This window comes from Dipodomys merriami, unplaced genomic scaffold, assembly GCF_024711535.1.
Source record: "Dipodomys merriami isolate MVZ:Mamm:240054 unplaced genomic scaffold, mDipMer1.0.p SCAF_334, whole genome shotgun sequence".
Classification (NCBI taxonomy): Eukaryota; Metazoa; Chordata; class Mammalia; order Rodentia; family Heteromyidae; genus Dipodomys; species Dipodomys merriami.
In genome coordinates, this window is record NW_027204871.1 from 538,723 (window position 1) to 565,255 (window position 26,533).

General features: G+C 39.1%; 1 long non-coding RNA gene across 8 annotated transcripts; it reads right to left on the bottom strand.

Annotated features, from left to right (window-relative positions):
• LOC138803114 (uncharacterized) lies at window positions 1-26,533 on the bottom strand. Of its 8 annotated transcripts, XR_011364868.1 has the most exons (8): window positions 26,335-26,533; window positions 25,672-25,719; window positions 24,812-25,011; window positions 21,864-21,968; window positions 17,822-17,991; window positions 8,608-8,695; window positions 1,004-1,238; window positions 1-719 (listed from the first exon to the last, which is right to left on the bottom strand). It is a non-coding gene; the product is annotated as an uncharacterized lncRNA (long non-coding RNA). The 8 variants fall into 8 exon arrangements; XR_011364870.1 differs by lacking the exons at window positions 24,812-25,011; window positions 25,672-25,719 and adding an exon at window positions 10,082-10,229; XR_011364869.1 differs by lacking the exons at window positions 24,812-25,011; window positions 25,672-25,719 and adding an exon at window positions 10,082-10,253.

Genomic DNA, 26,533 nt, shown 5'->3' on the forward strand with positions numbered 1-26,533 from the left:
TCAAAAAACATTGACATTTTAATAAAGTTCGAAAAATAAATAGAATGAAACTTTTACAACAATCAGGACAAAAAGAAAAAGAAGGATTTTCTCACTAAGGGGAGAAAGAATCTCCAAATCTAGATTGGTCTCTAACTTGGCGTTCAGGGAGAAATTCTGCCTCAGAGTCCTCAAAGGGATTTCCTCATTAAAGACAGGATTCTCTCCTGAGTCCAGGTAGGGACAGATTCTAATTTCTCAATTGGAAATTGGATCCCATGCAAGAGGACAGATTTGTCTGGGTATTCTGTGAGGGAAGATTCTCTGACCTCATCTGAATCTAGATTTTGGATCTCACTTATTGGTTTTTCTCAGCATATACTGGGGTCATTTTCCATTAGCATACATTTACCCTGTACACCATGACGTGTTTTTTTGACTGGTTTGGAGCTGATCTAGCTTGATTGTGAACATCAATGGGAAAATTCTGGATCATCTTCTTCCTTGGTGGTATGTGCAGGTACACCTGCATAACATTTGGGGTTCAAAACCAGTGGATTGTCCACAGGACTCAAAATGTACTTGGGCCTCTCTACAAATTGGAAAAGAAAAACCCTCTACCTTCACATGCTTTCTTGAGATCAGTGATGGATTCTGATCTCCATCAGTCACTATAGACGACATCACTGATGGGTTCTTTGTCTGGAGTTCTGCAGGAGCTGCTCTATGGTGATGCAAACCTGAGAATGGAAATAGGTACAGGAGTCTTAGAGTAGACCCTAGAAGTTAAGGTGTGACTAAACTTCCATAAGGATAGAATGGGGGAAGCTGTAGAATTTGAGTTTGGACTGAACACTGATGCGAAGGTAGGGTGTTTTAAACAAGTGGCTACTTCTAAGTTCTTTCAAAAGAGAACAGTTATTACCTGGCATAGAATATCCATAAAATGACATTTTTGCCAAGCTAGGGAGTACTAAGGGCCCTTGGCCAATCAGGCCCACCCCTAGAGATGCAGGTTCCATACCTACTCATGAGCTCTGAGGCATCTAAACAAGGACTTCTTCCACTTTTTCTTTGTCTCATGGGTCGTGGGTTCCTCCAGCTAGTCCAGAAGAATGTGTAAGCAGAAGAGCAGGTCTGAAGAGGGCATGTTGAGCTTGACATACTGTGTAAGATTTTTCAGGGTGTCATGGTCCTTGGTCTCATAGAAATCATCAGGGTAGAAGTCCATCCACATAGGGATGATGGAACAACCATTGCTGTGGGAAGATTGGTGACAAGGAAAATTAGAGCCCACCCTCCCCATTCTGAGCCTCTGTCTGGCAGGACTTGTTGTTGGGAAGTAGGAATAAACTCCTGTAAGCAGGATGCTCCTCACAACCCACTTCTACAAATTTCTCAAATATAATCCCCTAAAATTCTCCCTGTAATAGGAAGAAAATGTTGTTTCCCTACTGAATCAGACTTGCTCTACACAGCCCTCCCTGTCATCCTTGAGAGTCCAAAACCGCAAGCACATCCACAACTATGTAATCTGCTATCCTCTGAAGTTCCAAGCCTCAATCCCCTAGTAAAAATCACAACTGGTGAGCAAAGAAGAAAGTTGACTTTGATTCAGAAACTTCAAACATATCAAGTTTTCAAGGACAAAACTTTTCTTTATGCCAACATCCACTTACTTTGTCACTTGTTCATCTTCCTCCCAGTTACGGTAGAAGGATCAGTACCAATGGGAGGAGAGTAGGAAGTTAACTCTATGCTTCTCCTTTTCTGAATTAACATGACACACATAGGACTGGCTATGTCCCATATGGTAATGTAAACATGACAGACAAAAAGTAGAGTTATGTCTATACAATTTCATGGAAATTCTGTGAGGATGCTTATATGCATCTCTACAAAGACATACACAATGGATCATGCCTCTAAACCTACTAATCAGGAGAGTGAGATCTGAAGATCACAGTTTGAACCCACTCTAGTTTGTAAAATTCTAAAGACACTTATCTTCAATTAACCAGCCAAACGCCAGAAATGGACCTTGGGCGCAATTGGTAGAGTGCTACAAATCGGACAACACTCAGGCCCCAGATTCAAGTTCAAGTTACATCCTTACTTATGTCCATATTCCTTTAAAGGCCTCTAAGGTAGTTATTTCCTAGGTGAGGGTGAATATTGTGTGCCACTTGCTCATTCCTTTAATCCTAGTCTCTCACATGCAAATTGCTAAACTTCCACTAGTTTATGAGGCAAATGAAATATTCTGGCAGCCCAGTAATAAGAAATTAAGCATGGAGGCACTTCTTTGTCTCAAGCCAAGTTCCTTTGATAAGAACCCAGTGAAACAGTCTCAGAGAGATAGCGATTGTTCCAATACTCTGCCAGGCGGTCTCATCAGCCCTGGGTTTGTTGGTCATGGGGCTTGAACTCTGGGCTTCAGTGCTATCCCTCAGCCCTTCAGCTCAGGGGGAGCTCTCTTCCACTTGAGCCACCACACAACTTCCAGTTTTCTAGTGGTGTATTGGAGATAAGAGTCTCATGGACCTTCCTGTTCGGGATGGCTTTGAACCGTAATCCTCAGATCTCAGCCATTGACTGTAGTGCTCTAACAATTGTCCAAAGTTCCACTGCAAGCCTTTTAGTAGTGAAATGGAGAGGAGAGACTCATAAAATTTTCTGCTCAGGCCATCTGAACTAAATCTCAGGTCTAAAACCCCTGATTAGCTAGTTATAATTATGAGCCTACAGAACCTGGTGATAAAGCATTGTTACTGGAGACAGTGGGGTTGCAAGTTTTAGTCCACCTTCACAACACTCTATATCATAAAACAGCAACAGTACAACCCTATATCAAAATACAATAATAAAAAGTGTTTAGAATACAATTTAGTGATATAGTCTGCTAGCAAAACTTTCAGGAAAACCTTGGTTTTAATGATTTAGCATCACAAAACCAAACAAATTGAGATAATTTCAGTAGATTCTACAAATGTTTACATTACATCTTAATAATTTCAAAACATACAAGAAAACATTCATACTTATAAGGAAAATGTAAAAAAGATAAAAGATGGCAGATTATGAAATGGAAAATTCTACACTGCAGGAAAATTATTTTCATGGTGAATATATGGTGGTATTGTCATGGTGAATATATGATAATGTTCTTCAGAGCAGCAGCAATAGATAAATATATATTTACTACACATAGTCCAACTTGTCTGTCTCTATCAACTTCCAATCTTCTATGCACATTATCAATGCATTCATGTTTGTGGTATACTCAAAAAAAATAACTAGCCGAGTCAAGAGGTTACCGAAATACATTAGCTTAAATGTTTTAGGAGATAAACGTGCTAATTATATTGACTATTCTATATCTTAAACATGTAGTGTGTTATCATTGTATCTCTAAGTATATGCAAACACTACTTCAAAGTGAAATTGAATACAACAATGTTTTGAAGGCATATGCCTGTAAAGCTACCTATGTGGGACATCATTTCAAGACCAGTGTAATTTTTCCTGCAATGCTGCCCAACCTCTTGCTCTGTGTGATGGAATATGTCTATCATCCCAGGTCCATGGGGAGCTGAGAGCAGGAGGATTTCAATTCCATGTCATTCTAGGCAAGAACTTCCACATGGTCCCATCTCAACCAAAGAAGGTTCAATACTGGCTAGCACCTATCTCCACTACCTAGGTGAAAATACAAATAAGAACTTCGTAGTATAAGAAACAAACAATATTAAAACAAGCCAACACACACCTAGTGTTTGTTTCTCATACCTGCAATCCTAACTATAGCAAGGACTATATATGTGAGCCAGAAGCACAAAGCAGTTCATCATATTAAAAGTGACTATTTGAGTGTCTGCTTTGACTCTGAGGTCTTTGATCTATTTGTAGTTGATTGTGGTGCCGTGTGATATATAAGGATCTAGCTTTAGTTTTCTACAAGTGATTAACCAATTTTGCCAGCACCATTAACTTAGAGGGGGTCATTCTTCCATTCTATTTTTTTAGATGGCTATCTGCCTGGAGGTTCATTTCTGGGATTTCAATTCTATTCCATTGGTCCTGAGGGAGGTTCTTGTACCACTACCAAGCTGTTTTGATTACTATGGCTTTTTAGTAGAGTTTGAAATTTGGTGTTGATATTTCTCCAGCACTGTTCTTTCTGTTTAGGATTGTTTTTGCTATTTGGGGTATTGCATTGTTCCATATGTATTTTTGGATTGCCTCTTCTATTTCCTTGACGAATGAGGTTGGAATATTGATAGTTATGGCATTGAATTTGTAGATAGCCTGGGGAACTATTGCCATTTTCACGATATTGATCTTTCCAATCTTGGAGCATAGGAGTTTTTCCCGTTTCTAGGTTCTGTTTTGATTTCATTTTTCATGTTTTTTAAGGACCTCATCATAGAGGTCCTTCATGTCTTTGGTTAAATGAATTCCTAGGTATTTTTTTTTGTGGGGCTATTACGAATAGAGTTGCTTTCCTGATTTCAGCCATGCTTTTCTCATTGTTGTCATACAGAAAAGCCATTGATTTTTGAGGGTTAAATTTATACCTTGCTACTTTGCCAAAGTTTTGAATCAGTTTGAGTAATTTGGGAGTGGAGTCCGTGAATAAGAGAAACATTAGGTCACCTTGGCACAGACCAATGTTTTTGTAAAGAGTCCCAGAAACACAACAAATAAAAAAATGTTTGGAGAAATGGTATTGCATGAAATTGCAGGGTTTCTGAAAGGCAAAGGAAAGAGTTAGCAAGATCAATAGAAAGACCACATACTGGGAGAAGATCTTCACTAGCCATACAACGGACAAGTGTTTCATATATAAAATATACCTAGAATCCAAAAAATCAAATCCCCCTAAAACAAATCCTCAAAGAAACAACTACCCAATGAATAAGGGACCTAAGACTTAAAGAGAAACTTCTCCGAAGAGGAAAGAAGGATGGCCAATAGACACATGAAGATGTGTTCAACCTCCCTACCCATAAAAGAAATACAAACCAAAACAACATCAAAACAACAACCACCTTACCCCAGTTAGATTGGGTATAATCAAGGACTCTAATAACAATAGATGCTGTAGGGGATGTGGCAAAAATGGAACCTTATTGCATTGTTGGCGGAAGTGTAAACTTGTTCAAAAACCTTGGAAAACTGTATGCAGGTTCCTCAAAAGACTCCACACAAAGTTCTCCTATCACCCAGCAATCTCACTTTTGGGCATTTACACAAATGATCACAAACAAATCAATACTAATGTTACCAGCAAAACTGTGTTTATTGCAGCATTATTTACCGTAGCTAAAATATTGAACCAAGCCAGATACCCCTCAGTAGATGAATGGATCAAGAAAATATGGTGTATATACACAATGGAATTCTCTGCCTCCATCAGAAAGAATAACGTTGCCCCATTTGTTAGGAAATGGAAAGCCTTGGAAAAAAATATATTAAATGAAGTAAGCCAGGCCCAAAGAAACAGGTCCCATGGTTTCCCTTATTTTCTATAACTAGTATATGTCTGAGACAAGCAGAAAAGGTCAGATAAGTTGATGTTAGGTGAAATGAATGCCAAGATAAGGATTCAAATGTATTTTTTTCTTTCATGCCATTGTTTCTAACATATTTATAAGATGATTTCTTTTGTTGTTTTCTATGTCCCTCCCCCACGGTATAACCCCTGATTTCATTGTATTTGATGTTGGTATAATTTGTGGAAGGGAAGCAAAAAAACAAATTAAGTAGGGATACAGTTGAACCCATTGAACAATGAGATATACAAGATGTTATGTCAGAAAACGAACATTACAACCTGCCCGGGGGAGGGGGGTGAGTGTGGATTGGGGGGGGTAGTGAGGTGTGTGTGTGTGAGATAAGAAGTGATGGGAAGGGGAAACAAAGGAGGGGGCAACAATGCTTCATAAGAAATGTGCTCATTACTTTGCCCATATAATTATAACCACTCTCTATGGTATTTTCACACACACACACACACACACACACACACACACACACACACACACACACACACACACACACACACACACAAGACCATTTCAAGCCAGGTGCAAGTGGCTCATACCTGTAATTCCAGCTACTCATGAGGCTGAGATCTGAGGATTGAAGTTCAAAGCCAGCCCAGGAATAAAAGTCCTCATAAGACTCTTACCTCCAATTAACAACTCAAAAGCCAGAAGTGGTTCTGTAGCTCAATTGTTAGAGTGCTACCTAACTTGAGCACAGAGTATTAGGGACAGTGCCCAGGCCCTGAATTCAAGCCCCACAACTGACAAAAAATATAAATAAACATGTAAATGTCTGATTTTTTTGTGAAATGGTAACCTCACTGTACATACTTAAGTAACAATTACATTTCAAAAAGAATCAGAAATCCCGAAGCCATGGGTCATTATGATGTGCATCTACTTTCCAAAATTTCAAAGTCCCATCGTCTGAGCTGGTAGCACACAGGTTGTAGCCCAAGGGGATGAGAAAATATGAAGCCAGAGATCCTTTCAGATTGTCCCACTAACGCTTTTATTACTTTAAGAAAAAACAAACAAAACAAAGGAAAGCAAACAAAATAGACTTTATGGTTAAGTAAAGTGCTATTAAAGATTCCAGGCAGAATTATATTGTTAAATGATGAGTCAGTACATATATTTTGTAGATACTGAACTCACATGTGTCACAAAAGTATCTATGGATTCATAACTAGAAAGTCTTAAGTGTAAGGCATATTAATTAGGTGAGTTTCATTAAGTAGTCAATGAAGAGAACACCACACGGTATTCAGTCAGGTAAGTAGTTTATTTACTGAACTGCTTCCCATACCATACATGGTAGAAAGGCATGTAAAAAAAATGGGGTGACCCAACCTCCAGCGAGGACCTATCTAGGTAAAGAACCAGATGAAGTGAGGCCAGGTCGGGGTAAATTCTGGCCACACTGGATCTACATGTGACTTTAAGGCCTGAGACTCATCTCTGGTTAGATGGAAAGTGTGACCAGAGGCTGACCCGGTTGTGACTTAGCAGGAGGGGGAGGTGGCTGCCTCCAGGTGTGCCAAATACCTAGGTAACAAAGAGTGGAAACTTAGTCAAGAAGTGGGAAGGTGTGTGCAAAGGGTTTGCATGGCCTGGGGCAGACCTAATACACAATACAGGTAGTACCTCTACCATGCGATTCCTGACTCCAAAAAATTCATTCTCAATAATTTTCTTTCTTTCTATCCTTCTCATTCTTTCTTTCTTTCTTTCTTTCTTGCTCTTTCTTTCTTTCTTTCTTTCTTTCTTTCTTTCTTTCTTTCTTTCTTTCTTTCTTTCTTTCTTTTTTCCTTTTTTCTTTTTCTTACTTTCAAACTTACCATATATTTTAATATCAAATCACCTATATTTGCCAATGATTAACTCAAATTACCTGTAATCATTTATTTCCATAATATCATCTAGAGGTAGGCAGAACTGGAGCTCACACCATTAACTAAATTGGTAGAATTTGAGAGTATCACAATTCTGAATCCGTCTAGGAAGGAAAGTATCACCCATATCAACCTACTAAGTAGGGATTTTGGAATGCAATCATGATCCCTGCTTTTTGGGATGGGTGCAAAAATTGCTACTCTATGAGTACAGTAACTTAAACAAGAAAGGATTGGTGGAGTGACTCCAGTGGTGGAATACCTGTCTGGTAAACACAAAATCTAAACTTAAATCAACTTCCTAAAGATAAAATAAGAAAAGGAAACAAAGAACAACTCATACTGAGCATGTGTTTAATGTAAACATTTACCCTAAATTATTGTAATTATAAATGTCATCATTTATTTCTAGGGGAAAACACATTTTGTGTCAAGCCTAAATGAAAATATAACACACTATATATAAAGCTTTGGTAAAACACAGGTCTAGCTTACAATGATGAACACATAAGTTTGCATGCTCAGTGGTGTTGCAGGGTTGATATACATAAATATACAAATTTATATATATATATACATACATATATACATACAAAAATACATATATACATATATGTATGTATTTATATATCAAGTATCATAATAAATAAAAATAAAAAATTTACAATGAATAAATTTAGTTCACAGATACGTTTCCCAGAGTATTATTTTACTTGAACCAATTCAGGTCTTGATGTCTCCAATGCTATATCACTCTTACATGGTTGCTGATCCCTTTCAGCTTTTTTATGATATTCTTTTTTCTTTGTTTTTCAGATGAAAAAGCCTGGCAATAAACATACTTGTATGACATTCCTTTCTTTAGAAAATGAAAAGCATGTTGTGTTATCTGGCTCTTTATGTACCATCAAACTAATTTTTTATAATTTCAAGTACACATTGTCACATTAATCACTGAAATAAACATTATGAAAATGAAACTCTGAAATTATTTAGAGAGATCACTTGAAAGTTACCTTTCTACACACTCATTCTACTCCCTCAACTAAATCATAGAACTTAAAATAAGTAACAATTTAGCTGTGTGACAGTGGCTCATGCCTCTAATCCTACCTACTCAGGAGTTGAGATCTGAGGATGATAGTTCAAAGCTAGCCCTTGCAGGAAATCCGTGACATTCTTACCTCCAATTAACCACCAGAAAACAGGAAGTGGCACTGTGGCTCAAGTGGTAAAGTGATAGTCTTGATCTGAAGAGCTCAAGGACAACACCTAGATCCAGAATTCAAGCCCCATAACCAAGAAAAATAAAAAAAATAAAAACCGATCAAAATGTAATATTTGAAAACTAATGTGCACATATACACAAAAACTGTATAGAAATAAAACTGTAACAGTCCCTGGACTGGCAAAGAAAAAGAGATTAAAATGAAATTGCCTTCAATAATTCACTTAGACGATATATACTGACAGGGGAGCCTACTGGAACTCACATCACTAATTGAAGAGGTAAAATTTGAGAAGATCACATTTCAGAACCAATATGCAAGGAAAGTACTAAGAGTCTCATATCATCCTAAAGCCTGGCACGTTGGAATGCATTTGTGATCCCAGCTACTTGGCAGACAGAAGTGAGGAACTTAGCCTCTGTTCAGCCCTCAGCAAAATTGATAACCTATGAGCAAAGTAAATAAATCGAAAAAGGATGTTCTAATGGTAGAATACTTGTTCAACAAACAAAATATCTAAATTCATACTCATTTCCTAAAAGAGGAAATAAAAGAGAAGAAATAACGTAAGAAAGAAAGGAAGAAAGAAAGAAAGAAAGAAAGAAAGAAAGAAAGAAAGAAGAAAGAAAGAAAGAAAGAAAGAAAGAAAGAAAGAAAGAAAGAAAGAAAGAAAGAAAGAAAGAAAGAAAGAAATAAAAAAGAAAGAAAATAGAAAGGAAAAGGGGCTGGGAAGGTGGCTTAGTGGTAGAATGCTTACCTTGCATGCATGAGGTCCTGGGTTCGATTCCTCAGCACAATATAATTTAAAAAAAGCCGGAAGTGGCTCTGTGGCTAAATTGGGAGAGCACTAGCTTTGAGCTGTAGAGATGAGGGACAACACCCAGGCCCAGAGTTCAGTCCCCACGACTGGACTCTGCCCCCCCCAAAAAAAAGAAAGAGAAAGAAAGAATGGAGGAAAAAAGAAAGGGAAAAAGAGAGGTATAAATAAATCCTCAGCATGCGATAGATGTTAATAATGACCCTAAATCTTTTTAGCTATAAATGCCATCATTTAATTCTGGGCAGAGACATTTTGTATCACACCTGAATAAACGATAGCATACAAAGCTTTGGTAAAATGCCACATTGAAAGTTTTGGTAAAATACAGGTCTGGCTTATTCTGTTGGACCAATAGGAGTGTATGTCTAGTGTTGTTGGAGGTATGTTAAGGTGTGTGGGAGTTTACCATCCTGAGGATGTTGCAATGATGAAATTGACTAACTACACAACTACCTGAGCAGATCCCTGCTGAGACCTATATTAAGTCACAGGTTAGCGAAGAACAATATTTACAAATATATATATATATATATATATATATATACATATATATAATTTACAATGAAATATATATAATAAAAATAATTTTGTGACCAAAATTATTTTTACCTGATTCTGTGTATGTTTTTCATTCTATGTACAAGTTCCTCATTCTCTTCTGTCTCATTATATTGTCTTTCCTTGGTTTTGTTTTGTTTTCAGAACCATGGTCTAACAGGACATTTCTTGTATTTTTGTCTTCTAGTCTTCACAAAGTCTGCAGTTAAATATTCTTAAGTTCCTTTTGTTAGAAAATTTCAAGCACATTGAATGGGATCTTCATCATAATTTTGTTATGATCTCAAATAAGTTTTTATTTCTGGCATTTCACCTGTATATTACTTCAATCTTTTCCAAAGGTCACTTTAGTGGAAGGAGGAAATCCAACATGGATTCTGGTAGAGAATTTCTGTTACTAAAATCTCTGATACATCGTAACGCAAGCAACTCCGAAATTATTCATTAGAGAGATGATTTGAAAGTCATCTTTGCAGATGCTTGTGTTGGAGCAGGGCTGGCTTTCCAGGCAGGAGATAGGCTGTGTGAGAGGCTTCTAGCCAAGCAAGGCTGGGCTTCAAGGGCAGTTATAGGGAAGTGAAGGTTTTTTGTAATAGCCTTATGGACTTTGTGGGAAGAAGTAGGTTCAAGGCTGTGTTTGCGAGGTTAGGCCATTTAGAATTAGGCTATTTATGGGTGAAGTTTCTGATGAAATGAGGAGGAGCTTGTGGGAGAAGGCTAGTTGTGGGTGGGGTATGAAAGGGAAGGGAGGAGCTTGGAGGTACTAGGATATGGGAGCAATGGGACTATGAAGAACTAGAGTAGTTATGGGCCCAGTATCTGATGGATGAATTGAGGATTCAAGGGAGGAGCCTGATGTAGGCAGGGTTCTTGGTGCAGCAAAGCAGGATATAGAAGGAGGAGATATGGATGTATCCTGGTATCCATGCAGAGCATGGATTGCAGGAAGGGGTGGAGTGGAAGAAGGCTTTCCCTGTAGCAAAGGAGGGATTTCAGGAAGGAGTCTGATTGCAGTCAGGCCTTTGAAAATTTATAGCGGTTCTACCAGGTGGTATGTTAGTTAAGTTTTGACTTTTTAAGGAGGAGGCTGCCTGGAAGTGGTTTTCCAGTGGATATAGTCATGTTTTATGGGAAGAGGGAATTGGATAGTGGCAAGACTTAGTGAAGAGTGGGGCTACAAAAAATAAACAGTTACTGCTAATAGGAACACCATTTTCTGTCACTATAGAATTATATTACTTTATGTATGCAAGAGATATTGGAGAAAGTAACCAAGTAATTTTTCCTTCCTAGTGAAATTTTTCTTTATTCCATTTGAGTAAAAGTAAAACCACAGGTCACATCAGGCTCAGGCAAATGGTAGACTAAGACACATGAAGCACTGGACTTGATTCCCCAGCACAACCTTTAAGGACCACAAATAAAAAGTTTAAAATGTCTCATTGGTCATAATGGACCCTCTATGGTCTTAATATTGTGAATGAATAGAACTTTTACTCTGGCCAATTTAGAAATCCAAAATCTAAGTAAGTAGTAATGTTTTAACATTATATAATATTGGAAAGTATATTAAAATAATTAGGAAAATATAAAATTGAATATGGAATGTTCATTTTCCACCATCAATTTTTAATCTAAAAGAATTTTAAACCAGAAAATTGCCATATAATGAGATTGCAGCATGATTTCTTTTCATTCATCAAAATGGTGTCTTAAGCAATGTCTTTGGCATTGGATAAATCGATGTTAAAACATATCTAAGAATGTGAAGAACTAAGATGGTGGAGGAAAAGCTGGAGGCAAAAAAAGCTCTTGCATAGAAAGGAGTTTTAGTGTTCCAGTGAACAGTCCTAGGCCAGAGAATTACACCAAGTGTGCCAGCACGGTACAGAGAGTGTGGCCAGAGAGAGAAAATCCAGGCAAAGAGACAGATCTGAGTACTTGCTGGCTGCCGCCGACACAGCAACAGCCATAGCTTCCATACCTGCAACACAGAGAGTCTGGTACAAAAGAGTCAGATGCAGCAGGTAAGCGAATTCTACTCAACACCAGCAAGAACTGACAAGGAGCAGATATTTTCACCCTGCAGATCACAGACCAGAGATGACCCAGGAACCAACACTCTGGCGGTGTTAGTAGAAGCCTGCCATCCTCACTCCTTCTCAGGGAGCAGAGGAGGGCAGGCCAATCATCCCCCACCCTACTACCAGAGATCTCCATCTTTGATACTGACAAAGGCACGGCTGAGCTGCTAGTGCCAACTCAGGCCTTGAGAGAAAAACAGAGAGTCATTTAGCAGGTCACAGGAACCTGCTCAGATCTGCCAGGCTCAACTCCACACAGGAAACAGTCACTCAGCCCAGGCAGAGGAAAATCTGTCCCCAGGAGTTGCTCTCTTTTCTGCATAAACAGAGCCAGAGGCTGCCCCTCCCCATGGAAGCCTTGACAATCAATTGAAATTCAGTAAACATAAACCCTGACAGTGGCTCCAGGCTGGGCTCTGTGAATGTCTCAGAAGCTAGCCCCTCAGGGAAAAGCTACTGTTTGCTGAAAGGCCTCAACTCTACACAGAACCTAACCTCATCACAGCATCTCCAAACGAGAGGTAACAGCCATCTCCCTCTTTTTTGATACTCAAAGCAGGTCTATATCCCATTGAACTAGCCTGGGAGGAGGACCACAAAATCCTGGGAAAAGCAGAGCATTTTTCTGCTTGCCCAAACAAACTGACTTTATTAACCAATTAAGCCACAGGAAAACCAACCACCACAAGCAGATCAAAGACTCCACCAAGAGACTGGATATGAAAAAAAGGGAGATACAGAATCTTCCCGTCTCCCACCCCCCCAAAAAAAAACAAAGAACTTTCTTTTTTGTACCTTATTTTTAAATATTAAAAAAAAAATTAATTTCTAATTTTTAAAAAAATTTCGTTTTCTATTATTTTTTTCTTTTCTTCCTCGTATAATTTTAATTTTAGGTGTATATGTTTGTATGCTTTTTAAAAATCTCTACTGACATTTTGATCATTTTTTTCTCTTTTTCTTTTCTCATTCTTTTCAATTCTTCTCTTTCATTCTTTTCTGTGTGACTTAATTGCTGCTCTGCTCATCTTCAGATATACCTCTTGCCGATTATTAGATCTTATCCCCCAAGGAATACACACTTAATCCAGAAATTTATTACTCAACTCAAAACCTTAGACTTAAACTCCTTAAGAGCAGTTTTACCTCTTTATACCAATATAATATTTTAAAAGGTTTTTATTTTTCTAGTTTTTCATGTCTCCTTTTGATCCCTCCTCTCCTCTCATCCCATCCCCATTCTTCTCTGAATACTAGTCCTTCAAACTTGCAGTTTTTAAGGGTTTCACATTTTAATTGTAAATTTTTGTTTTCCCATTTTTATCTTTTTTTTTTATTTTTCTTCTTTTTTTCTCTTATTCTTTTTTCTTTTTCTTTTTTCCTCTATCTGCTTTCATTCTGTCCAATCCATTTCCCTTATTTGAGATTAGGACTTGGTTAATTCCACTCTCCCTCACCTTTCCACATCCCACTAATCCTATTTTTCCCCACATACTCCCTAAACCGAATAATTTCTAGTTGCCAAATTCTCCTTTACTGTTTGATGTTGAATAGATTCTATCTCTTGAACTAGAATGTATCTGCAGACTTTTGACTGTGTAACTACAGACTTTGGTTGATGCTTACCTTAAAATAGTGTTCGAGCCCAAAACTGGTGTTACACTCATCCCAAATGGCCAGAAAAACTCAAGAAAAATAGCAAGTCCGGGGATCTCAGCTCCCACTCATGACAATCAGGGGACAGATTAGATAATGAATAAACCAGAGGACGTTCCCAAAAAGCTCTACAAACACTACAGATAAACAGCGTAAATGAAAAGAGTGAACATTTGCAAAGTATCAGTGTGAGGATGATAGGTAGAGAGAAGAGGTAACCAAAGATCAATACAGGAGACTCATGAGCTTGAGGAAGCTACTCAAAAATTGATACAGGAATTTTGTGAGCAGATTGAGAACACTGAAAGAGAAATAAAGGAATTGCATAAGCAGATTGAGATCAGTCAAAGAGATAGAGGAGGAATTGCATGAGCTGGCTGAGAACAGACAAAGAGAAAGTCAGGAATGGTGTGAACAGGCTGAGAACACTCAATGAGAACTACAGGAATTCTGTGAACATGAGGAAGCTAATCAAAGAGAAATACAGAAACTGAGAGAACCGGATGAGAATAGACAAAGATCAATGGAGGCATTCATGGAATCCATAAACAGAAAGCTGAAAGAAATCAGGGAGACTACAAATGGAATGCTGAATGGAACCCAAGAGAAGGAATGGCAGTCCAAGTAAACCATAACCAATCAACTAAGTGATTTGAGAATAAACACTGAACACAAAATTAAGGAATTAAAGAGTTTCATGCAAGATCTAAAACAAAGCTCCAGCAAAGAATTTGAAAGCTGACCAACTAGAAGAAAAAGAAATAAAAAACAAAGTAGAAAGTCTTGGCAGTATGTTAGACCATGCAGAAGATCGAATTTCGGGAATTGAATACAGCCTAGATATTATAGAGAAAGAATATACAACCATCCAAGACAAAAACCAAGAAGTATGATAGATCTATTCAACATTTGGAAGAAACCATCAGAAGGCCTAATTTGAGGATAATGGGTGTAGAGGAACACCTAGAGACAGAAGTTAATGGTCTAGGAAATTTGTTTCACAGGATCCTAGCAGAAAACTTCCCAAACATGCAAAAAGATAGGCCTATTCAGATACAAGAAGCTTTTAGAACACCCAATAGAGAATATGGGGGGAATTACTTACACATGAGTCCATGATTAAGTACCACGATAAGAATTCTACAAAGAAGCGTCAAAATGGACCAAAGGGTCCTACCCATAATACTTTGCTTCTACTGCAAATCACACAACCTCCAAAATCCAGCGTCTCCATTTGTAGAAATACATACTTGTGACAAGGATAGAAAAGGCACCGAGGACCAAAGTGAATGATGCACAATTTTAAGGTAGATTCCATAGATAAAGGAATGTGTCCCACACATTTCCAAATGTAAATCTGAGAAAGTCAGTCATCTTTGTCATACTAATAAAAACCACATAAAAGCTAACTGTGAGATTCAAAAAGATTGCATGAGAACAGGTGTTCATTGTGACAGCACAGCAACTTCAGTGCAAATTACTATCTCTGTCTTTGCTTGTCTTATTCCAATCTCATTCTTGAATTTTGAAGGTGAGATTCTGGAGAGCCAGTTCTCTTTGCTCCAGTAATTAATTGGAGATATAATTTCTTCACATAGTTATTGTATTCTCACTGTTTATTAAGCTTACTGAGTACTAATGGGATTATAAAACACAAGGAAGTCTTAACTTCTCCACTATTTTTTAAATGTCTGCTGTAAGAACAACAAAGCTAACGAAAACAAAAACTCAGAAGCCATATAAAGATATTTGTGGTGTATTGGTACCAGAAGAATTTGAAATGTCACATATAAATACCAAATGACATTTACAAAGCACAAATCTTAATTCTTCTGTGAGCTAATATGATAATTACACATGTATATTTTCCAACAAAATCACCATTGAGAATACCACAGCCAATTTCAATCACAGAAGCAAAGCTGCAAGAATTGCTAAAATTTCCACCTATTCTTTCCAAGAGTTGAGAGCGTTGATTCTGCTGGCATTGACTGTTTGATCCTCTTCCTCCTCACAAATAAGTGTGCCTATGTAGAACAATTTATATCTATATCTTAACTTCATGGGTGTCTAGCATTTCTGGTCTTATCTTCAGTCTTAGTACCATCTATGTAGCATATGTAGTTTATGAACATGAACCATCCCTTAACAAGCAGAAACATGCTCTAAAACAGTTCTAACAGAAACATCTGTGATAATGGAAATATTCTATATATGCATTGTCTAACATACTACCCACTGGCTATATGTGGCTAATGAATCTCAAATGTGAATAATGTCTGAGACATTAATCTTTCCAATTTCAGTTAAATGAAATTTTAAATAATAAGATTCATCTACTCACTCTTAACTGAACAGCTCAGTTTCCAAATAAGGAAGCTGCAGTTATCACAAAGATAGTAATAAGTATGAAGTCTTGACTTTAGACTTGCCAAATTCTTACCAAATTCCTAGCGGTACTGGAGGATTGAACCCCAAACCCTATAATTTTGAAACAGCATCTCTACTAGTGCCATACCTGCAGATTGTAATTGGATTGCTTATTTTGAGGTAGTATCATTTTGCCTGGGACTGATTGGACTGCGGTCCCCCTAACACAGGCAAGAAAACATTGCACCCAGCAAATGCTTAGAGTTTCTGAAACTTTTTTTTGTTGTCTGGGCTTGCCTGGCAATGAAATTCTCTAATCTTTGTTGCCCAAGAAGATAAGATTAAAAGTTTGAGCCACTTTATCAAGTAAAGGTACACGATTTCAAAATATCATGATATTGCCTGTATTTGTGCTTAACATATAGATCTAACCTTACTTTTCTCCCTCTTTTGTTTAGTACTCTGAGTTGAAAACTTTGGGTTTCTTGATATACATAGCTTTGTTTTAGATGGAATCCCATAACAATAAAAAAAACTCTGAAAATTTTATGTCAAAAATCATGGAAAAGAAGGCTTCAGGTTGGAAAACAACAACAACACTGATCCTTCCGTTATAAATGCAATATATTTATAGTGTTAGTCAGTGCTTTCTTATATCAGAAGAGAAGGAAGGCAGAAATGTGAAAAATTTGTACATGTACCACAGTTGCTTTATTAGTCTGTAGTTGAACACAACTTTGATTTATATATTGGCTGTTGTTGTGAATAAGGTAAATAACAATGAACTACAGATATATTCACGAGTTACCGAGAGAGAAATAATCACATTATTGGTGGGTAAGATGATACATTAACTTAGCATTTCTCTTTTTTTTTGTCGGTTTGGGGCTTGAACTCACGGCCTGGGTGTTGTCCCTCAGGGCTTCAGCTCAAGGCTAGCGATCTACCCCTTGAGCTACAGCACCACTTCCAGTTTTCTGGTGTTTCTTGGAGATAAGAGTTTCACAGACTTTTCTTCCTGGGCTGGCTTTGAACCTGATCCTCAGATATCAGCCTCTTTAGAAAACTGCATACTACTTTCTACAACGAGAATACTAACCTGGATTTTGACCAAGAGGGTAGAAAGTTTCCTTTTCTCCACACTCTCACCATTATTATATTTTATAATAATGGGCAAGTTTTTACTATCTGCAGCACACCCCAAACTGGCCTTAGACTTAAATCCAACCTCCTAAGTGCTTGGAATTACAAGCCTTTACCACAACACCTGGTTCCTTTGATTTTTTTGATAAGAGTTATAAAAGTAATTAAGTAGTATCATAGTAATTTTGAGTGACATTTCGCTAATGAATTCTGGTCTCAAAGCATTAAGCCAGCATAGAAGTTGTATTAAGTACAACTTTGTTAACCCACTGTCGATCTTCAGGGATTTAAGGAAAACATGTCTATTCAGAACTTTTGTCCATTTTAAATCAAGTTTCTCGTTAATCTCATCTTTAATCTTCTATGCAAAATCAATAAATAATTCAAGGTAGTAGAAAGGAAAAATATTAAGCAACTCAACATTTTTCAATTAGCAATAACCTGATATTGCTTAAATCATTTTCTATTTACACTTGCGAATATATAACTCAATTTAGTTATACCTTTTACAAGGCTGTAAGTATTTTATTTATTTTACCTTGATTATTCATTCCAAAGTATACGTGTATAATTTCCCTTGGTTTCTTTCAATCTCAAGTAGTTCAGATTTGGACTGAAGAATAAATTGAAGGAAACAAAAAAAATACAGTTCCTCTCATCTGATGATGCCTCTACAAGAATGAGGAAAGATTTCAACCTTCTAAGGACCTATGATAGGATATCAAAAAGAGAATTCATTCCTCTAGGTCTTCCTTATGATGTAAAACACAATATATTGCTCAGATACTTTTGTTTTATCAGTTTTTCACATTTACATATGGACTTCACCTCAGTTTACAACATTCATTCATTATTCTGTTCCTGATATTTTTACAATACCAAGACATAAGATAACCAGTTTGATTTACAGCATGAGAAGTTATCCACCTGGCTTCCTTGGAAGCAGAGCATGGTCAATAGATAATATTACTTTTGGTTGCTCACTACATGTAATAGTACATTTCTGAACAAGCATTGTTACCTCCTCCTTTATTTTCCCCTACCATCCTTCCCTCCTACCTCCAAAAGTATACTGCCCTCCCTCAGTCCCCAACATAAATTGTAAAGTTCATTTTTCAACATAGTGTTTGTGAATTTAATTGTTACAATGGGTCAACCTGTATCCCGTTTAAGCATTTTGGTTTTTTCCTTCCCCTTCCCAAACTAGAGGAGCATATATACAAGATGTAGCAGCTTCAAATACAGTGAAAACAGGTGTTATAGTTTGAGGGAGGAACCTATAAAGACACACAAAAAATCACATTGCACATTATAAGTATGTTAGAAACAATAGCAAGAAAGAAATAACCACTGTGTCCCTATCTTGGGGTTCATTTCCCTTAACATTATCTTGTCTGGTCAAATGGACATAGCTTTTGAACATTTCTGTTTATCGCAGATATATATTCGTTATTGAAAATTAGGGAAACCATGGGATGTATGTTTCTTTGGATAGGCCATACTAATATTTTATCTGCTACATTGTTGTATTAGTTTATTCAAACACACACAAATATACACATACAAACTCACAGATATATATAGGTGTAGTATGAAGAATCAGTCAGTCTGCAAAGCAATATTTTAATAGGAATTCCATAAAATATTTAATCTGCTGAGATCTGATTAGAATTTGTAGAAATAGATAGCTGTCCAGTCTCTTCACTTCTCTTCAATCTAGTAATAGAATGCCTAGCTACAGCAATAGGACAAGATGGAAACATAAAGGGGATCTAAATAGGGAAGGAAGAAATAAAACTCTCCCCCTTTGCAGATGACATGATCCAGTATTTAAGGAATCCCATAGAATCCACTCCCAAATTACTCAAGCTGATTCAAAATTTTGGCAAAGTAGCAAGGTATAAAATTAACCCCCCAAATCAATGGCTTTTCTGTATGCCAACAATGAGAAAAGTGTGGCTGAAATTAGGAAAGCGAAACCATTTGTAACAGCCCCACAAAAAATAAAACACCTAGGAATTAACTTAACTAAAGAAGTGAAGGACCTCTATGATGAAAACCTTAAAAACTTGAAAAAGGAAATCAAAACAGAACTTAAAAAATGGCAAAAACTCCCATGCTCCTGGATTGGAAAGATTAACATAGTGAAAATGACAATACTTCCCAAGGCTATTTACAAATTCAATGCGATACCTATCAAAATTCCAACCTCATTCTTCAAGGAAATAGAGGCAATCCAAAAATTCATATGGAACAATAAAAGACCCCGAATAGCAAAAATGCTCCTCAACGGAAAGAACGCTGCTGGAGGAATATCAATGCCAAATTTCAAACTCTACTATAAAGCCATAGTAATAAAAGCAGCTTGGTATTGGCACAAGAACAGACCTCAGGACCAATGCAATAGAATTGAAAACCCAGAAATGAACGTACAGACCTATAGCTATCTAATTTTCGATAAGGGATCTAAAAAACTAGAATGGAAGAAAGACAGCCTCTTCAGTAAATGGTGCTGGCAAAATTGGGTAATTACTTGTAGAAAATTAAAGTGAGATCCTTATATTTCACCCTGCAACAGAATCAACTCCAAATGGATCAAAGACCTCGGAGTCAAAGCAGACACTCTGAAAACATTACAGGATGGAATAGGAGAAATCTTAGGTCTCCTTGGCTCAGGCCGAAATTTTCTGAATAGAGACCCGGAAACACAACAAATCAAATAAAGGTTGGACAAATGGGATTGCATGAAGTTGCAGAGCTTCTGCCTGGCAAAGGACATAGCTAGCAAGATCAATAGAAAGCCCATGGATTGGGAGAAGTTCTTCACTAGCCATACAACGGACTAGGGTCTCATATCTAAAATATACTTGGAACTCAAAAAATTAAACCCCCCAACAACAAATCCTCAAAGAAACAACTGCCCAATAAATAAGTGGGCAAAAGATTTAAAGAGAAACTTCTCTGAAGAAGAAACAAGGATGGCCAATAGACCCATGAAGAAGTGCTCAACAGCCCTAGCCAAAAAAGAAATGCAAATCAAAACAACCTTAAGATATCACCTCACTCCAGTTAGAATGGCAAAAATCAAGAACTCTAATAACAAAAGATGCTGGAGGGGATGTGGACAGAAGGGAACCTTACTGCATTGTTGGTGGGAGTTTAAACTTGTTCAAACACTTTGGAAAGCACTATGGAGGTTCCTCAAAAGACTCCACATAGAGCTCCCTTATGACCCAGTAATCCCACTTGTGGGCATTTACCCAAATGTTTACAAACAAGACCACTCTAAAGCTACCGGCACAACTATGTTTATTGCAGCATTATTTACTATAGCTGAGATATGGAACCAACCCAGATGCCCCTCAGTAGATGAATGGATCAAGAAAATGTGGTATATGTACACAAGGGAATTCTACCCCTCCATCAGAAAGGATGACATTGCCCCATTTTTTAGGAAATGGAAAGAGTTGGAAAAATTATATTAAGTGAAGTAAGCCAAACCCAAAGAAACATAGGTCCCATGGTTTCCCTCATTTGGAATAGTTTGTATATGTATGAATCAAGCAGAAAAGGTCAGGTAAGGCGATGTTAGGAAAATAAATCCTAAGATATGTATTTTAAAGTTTTTTCTTTCATGCATTTGTTTCTAATGCATTTATATGATTATTTTTTGTTTCTTTGTATGTCCCTCCCCCACAGTATAACACCTGCTTTCACTGTATTTGATGTCGTTATAATTTGTGGAGGGGAAGGGGAAAAACAAGTGTTAATCAGGATACAGGTGGACCCATTGCAAGTTGAGAAGTACAAGTTGTCATGTCAAAAACGAACTTTACAATTTTGGTGGGGTTGTAGGGGGAGGATTAGTTTTCGGGAAGGCTTGGAAGGGTTGGGAAGGGGAAACAATGGAGGAGGCTATAATGCTTGTTAAGAAATGTACTCATCATCTTGCCCATGTAATTGTAATCCCTCTGTACCGTTTTTTCACAATAAAAAATAAAAATTGAAAAAAATGTATTCTAAATTATTGCTATTTTACTGCACCTTTCCTGCAACCAGTTTGATATAGTTTAATAATTGTCAAGCCAAGTTGCTCTATATTCTACTGGAGATTTACTAATTCATGCATGCAGGTATATGTATATTTATATGTATATGTTTATGTAGCTATATATTTACATATATATGTTCCAATGTGGATCATTAGACTGGAAACTTTGCTTTGTTTTGGTGGTCAGTAGTTGAGCCTGGTCTGCTCATTCTGTGACAATATCTGTACTTATTCTCATCATTCCTTTATTTACCACACCATCAGCCTTCTAAAATCAGTTTCATTTCCTGGAGAATATTACCAATCAGTCCAGCCAATATCCACCCAAAGGGCTTTAATAAAGCAAGCTTTAAGGAAGGAAGATAACATGAAGTGACAACTACAGAATTTCTACGGAGACCTAGAAGTTTATCAAAATTATGTCTGACATCTTTCACATTTCTGTCTTCCTTCTCATAGTTAAGAAAACTTTGACCAACACTATAAATATATAGCATTTATAACTTAAGGATCAATGTTTTATTCCAACCTGAAGCCTTCTTTTCCATGATGTTTGAAATAAAATTTTGGGAGTTTTTTTTTGATTTTCATGGGATTCCATCCAAAACAAACCAATGTTTTCAATTCAAGAGTACTAAACAAAAAAGGGAGAAAATCATGGTTAGCTACATATGTAAAGCACAAATATAGAAAATATCAAGAAATTTTAAAATTGTATATTTTTACTGGATAAAGTGTCTCAAACTTGTAATCTTATCTTCTTGGGCATCAACAATTAGAGAATTCCAGTTCCAGGCAAGCCCAGACAATATAAAGAAGTTTCAGAAACTAATCATTTTCTGGGTACAATGTTTGGTTTGTGTTAGGAGGACTGCAGTCCAATCAGACCCAGGCATAGTGATACTACCTCAAAATAAGAAATCCAATTATAATCTGCAGGTATGACAGTAGTAGAGATGCTGTTTCATAAGTATAGGGTTTTGGGTTTAGTCCTTCAGTACCACTAAGAATTTAAGTGTGTGCCAGGTTAAGAATTTGGCATGTCTAAGGTCAAGACTTCATACTCGTTTTACAAGTTCTAATAAAACTTTTACCTCTTTTCCTAATCTTTAAAAGTATAACCATAACTTCCATGCCCAAATCAAATAATTTCCTATTAGAGATTTTCTTCTATCCATTAAGTAATATGTTATGTGTTGGATACTGTCCTACTGAAGTCATATTAAAGATAGAAAACCCATTGTCTTAGAAAGTGACTGCTTGTTTGTCTAGCAAGGCAATTCACTAATTAGTCTTTTGAATCCCTTCTGTTGGAGGAGGGCTGGGGGAGGGGGTCACTTTAAACTGGCCGAATTTTTCTATCCAATTTTAGACAAGAGCACTTTACAAATTGTTACATTGTCAGGACTAGCTGAAAAAGTCCAAACCAGGCACACAGCCTTCTACACCCTCCCTGCTGGCAGCCTCCACAAGGAGAAAATGCATCCTGAGGCTAGAAGGGAACCAAACTAGCCTAGTAACCTTCCATTCCTCACAGGGAGGGTGGGCATAGCAGGTCTGTGACCAAACCCAGCTGGAACTTTTATTTCCCCAGAGATGTTCAATTAAATAACAAAAACACAGATAAACACAAAAACCAAGAATCCACATTTAAAACTGGTACCAATTCTAAAACAGAACTAGACAAGAACTGAAGGCTGAGTTGGGGACTAATGGGCCCCAATTTATCCCTGCCGGAACTCTGTGCTGCTCCCACTCAGCAAGCTGAATCCAGAGTCTGCTGAGTGAGCCTGCCACACTCACCCATAACTTCCCTACCCCAGAAAACATTAAACACACACACTAAACTTAACAAGACAAACAAGTGGCCACAAAGACAAAATCAAGTCTCAGTGAATGGGGCAACATCTCACCACCATTCACTTACCAGGGGACTCAACCCCCCCACTCACCTCCGGAGGATTTTTCTCTTAGATTCCTGCAGACGTTGACCCAGGGGCCTTCCAAGGTGGAGGAGTATTCCCAGTCATCTTGGGGCAAGGAACAAAAGTCCCTTGTGGCCATCCCCTCAGATTGACAGGTTCTCCCCCACGCTCAGAACACCCCTAGCCAAGGCCCGAGGCTGAGATATAACTGGGGCCACTCGCAGGTGGTCAATGGCAGCTTCATAATTGACAACCAAGCAAGTTACAAAAGCAAACAAACTAGGACAAAGTCTCGGGGTGTTCCATTGGGATTGGCATGTTTTTAGGATGCCCAATTGTAGCAGCCTTTGTATATGTGGCCTGATTCCATTTTTAGGTTCCCTGCTTAGTGGATGCTGATGTATCATCACTGGGGCAGCCGACGGCTTAAGTCCAATGGCCAATCCCATTCCCCCTGTCTCTGCCCAAGCCTGAGGGAAACCTAACAACCACTTGGGGTCAATTGAGACTGGCTGAGGGCTTTCATGCAAACGATGCTCGTCTTCTAGGCGTAAATTCAGAACTTGGAGAGATTGTCCTTGGGGTCCTCTAATGGAGCCCCCCCCTTCTTGGAAGTGAATTTGGGCCCCTACTTTTGAGAGGAGGTCCCTCCCCAACAGCGGGTAGGGGCAGTCAGGAACCAGGAGAAACAAGTGTGTGGCCAACCCCGTTCCAAGATGCACTTTTCGCTCAGTTGTCCACTGGTATAATTTTCCTCCAGTGGCTCCCTGCACCCAAGACTTTTTATTACTTAGGGGACGTTTTGGTTGAGTGAGTACCGAATGCTGGGCACCAGTGTCAACCAAGAAGGTAACTGGACTGCCACCCACTCGTAAAGTCGTGAAGTTATCTGGGGCTCAGGGGGGGCTCCTGGCCCTGACTAGCCTAGTTGTCACTTCCTAATGACAACACCAGTGCAGGTCTCCCAGCTCCCCTGGCCTGTTTTCTGTCATTGGGGCAGTCCTTGGCCCAATGCCCAAATTCTTTGCAGTATGTGCACTGGTCCCGGCTGAATGGTGGTCTCTTTTTGTCTCCCGGGTTCCTCACTGGCCTACTCTCTCTCCCTTCTGGCTGTCTGACTATGGTGGCCAGGATCTTACTTAACTCTCTGGTACGTTTCTTGTCTCGCTTGTCCTCCCTATCCTCCTGCAACTTACGCAATCTTTCTTCCTTTTCTTCCTGAGTTTCTCTCTTATTGAAAACTTTCTCTGCCTCCTTGACTAAATCTTGCAAAGTATACCCCTGAAGTGCCTCCAGCCATTGCAGCTTAGTCCGAGTGTCCGGGGCTGACTGCCCAATAAAGGACATATTAACATCGGATTGTCTGTCTAAGGTGGGGGGGTCAAAGGGCTTATACATACAATATCCTTCCATTAATCTTTCTAAAAACCCACAGGCGTTTCATCAGAACCCTGCACTATTTCACGTACCTTGGCCAAATTAGTGGGGCGTCTCCCGGCCCCTTTAAGACCCGCCAACAGAACCCGGCGATAAAGACGGAGCCATTCCCTACCAGCAATGGTGTTGAAGTCCCAGTTAGGGAATACTTCATCGATCTCATTTGGCATTGGGTCGGTTTTTGCGAGCCTCTAGGAACACTCGCTGATGTTCCTCTGTAGTGAGGAGGGTCTGTAAGAGCTGCTGACAGTCGTCCCAGGTGGGTTGGTGCGTTAGCAAGATGGACTCAATTAAACCCGTCAGGGCCTGGGGGTCCTGGGAAAAGGGCAGGTTATGGGTTTTCCAATTATGTAAATCTGAGGCAGAAAAAGGCCAGTATTGCACTTGGCCACCCACGGTCGGGAGGAGGAAGGAATGAGCTGTTCAGACTCCTTCGCTCTCCCCTCCTCGATGGCAGCAGAGACACAGGCGGCTGCTAAGTGGGGGCGAGGGTGCTCTGGGCGACTATGGCACCTGTGGCTCCGCCTCTGGCTCAGTGGAATTGGGAGAAGGCATAGGTGGAACAAGGGAGCTCTCTTGTGGCTTCCTGCATTCCTCCACTGGAGCGGGCTGAAGATAGGGCGGTGGAGGGTCTGGCATTTGGAGAGGCTCTAACAATAGCAAGTCTGTCTGACTGTCAGGCAGAACGGGGGGATTTGGAGAGCAGGTGGAGGAGTCCTTTGTTTTAAGTTTCGACAATTCCTTTAGGGGGTAAAGGGAAGACTGGCATAAGGGTGGTGGGGGAGGAGTGAGGGGAGTGGGTGGCAGAGGGACAGACAGGGGAGGAAAGGTGGGCTGGGTGGGGGCAGGAGGAAGAAGGGTGAGGGGAATGGGAGAGGGTGGAGGGGCTGAGAGAGGGATGGAATGGGAAAGGAAAGGCTTAATCCACTTCGGGAAGTCCTGAGCAAGGTTTTCCAAAGTAAATATGTAGGGGACCTGGTCAGGATGTCCGTGAGGGCTGGGCTGGAAGACTCGAACCTTCACCTGTAAAATAATACCAAAATTAAAGGAGCCCTCCTTAGTCCACCCTACATTGAAGGTGGGCCACTCAGAGAAACAGAAAATTATCCTCTTCTTTTTCTGGACCTCCAACGACAAGTTGTGGGCCTGGGCTGAGACTTCTTTCCAGTGATCTAGAGTCAGGCTTAAGGGGGTGGTTAGTTGTTGTCCCATTTCTTTGAGCGTCACAAAACAGACACCAAAGACAATCAACGTTAGACAGATGCAGACAAGACTAGACAAACGCCGTGCGGTCCCCAAGTGAGCACAAATGAGGAGCGAAACTTCAGAAGGGAGAGGCCGCCCTTGCCTTAACTCCTCCGAACATAGAGACACTCGGATCTCGTCCCCCCTCCATGCGACACTGGAGTAGGACTCCTGGGCAGGACTAGGGTAGTGGGCATGTCTGCTTTTCCCTCTAGTCCACCACAAATTCACGCGACCCTGGAGTAGGACTCCAGGGCGGGACCAGGGTAGTGGGCACATCTGCTTTTCCCTCTGGTCCACCACACAAGTACTGTACAGGCACTTTTGGATCCCCAAAACGCAAAATGAACATGACAAGCATGGAGAACACAGAAAATTAGAGCTCTGTCTTACCTCCAACTGGTCTTGAAATTTTGGGTCTGGGGGCGCCTTATCCCGGACGAGCCCCCAACTGAAGGACCCCAGACGCACTGGGATGCTTTCTTCAATGGGAGGGCACCCCAAGAACAAAGACTCCAAACCAGCAGATGCAACAAGCAAGAGGAGTTTATTAGGCTTTTGCGCAAACGGGCTCCCTGTCAAAGGCAGACTG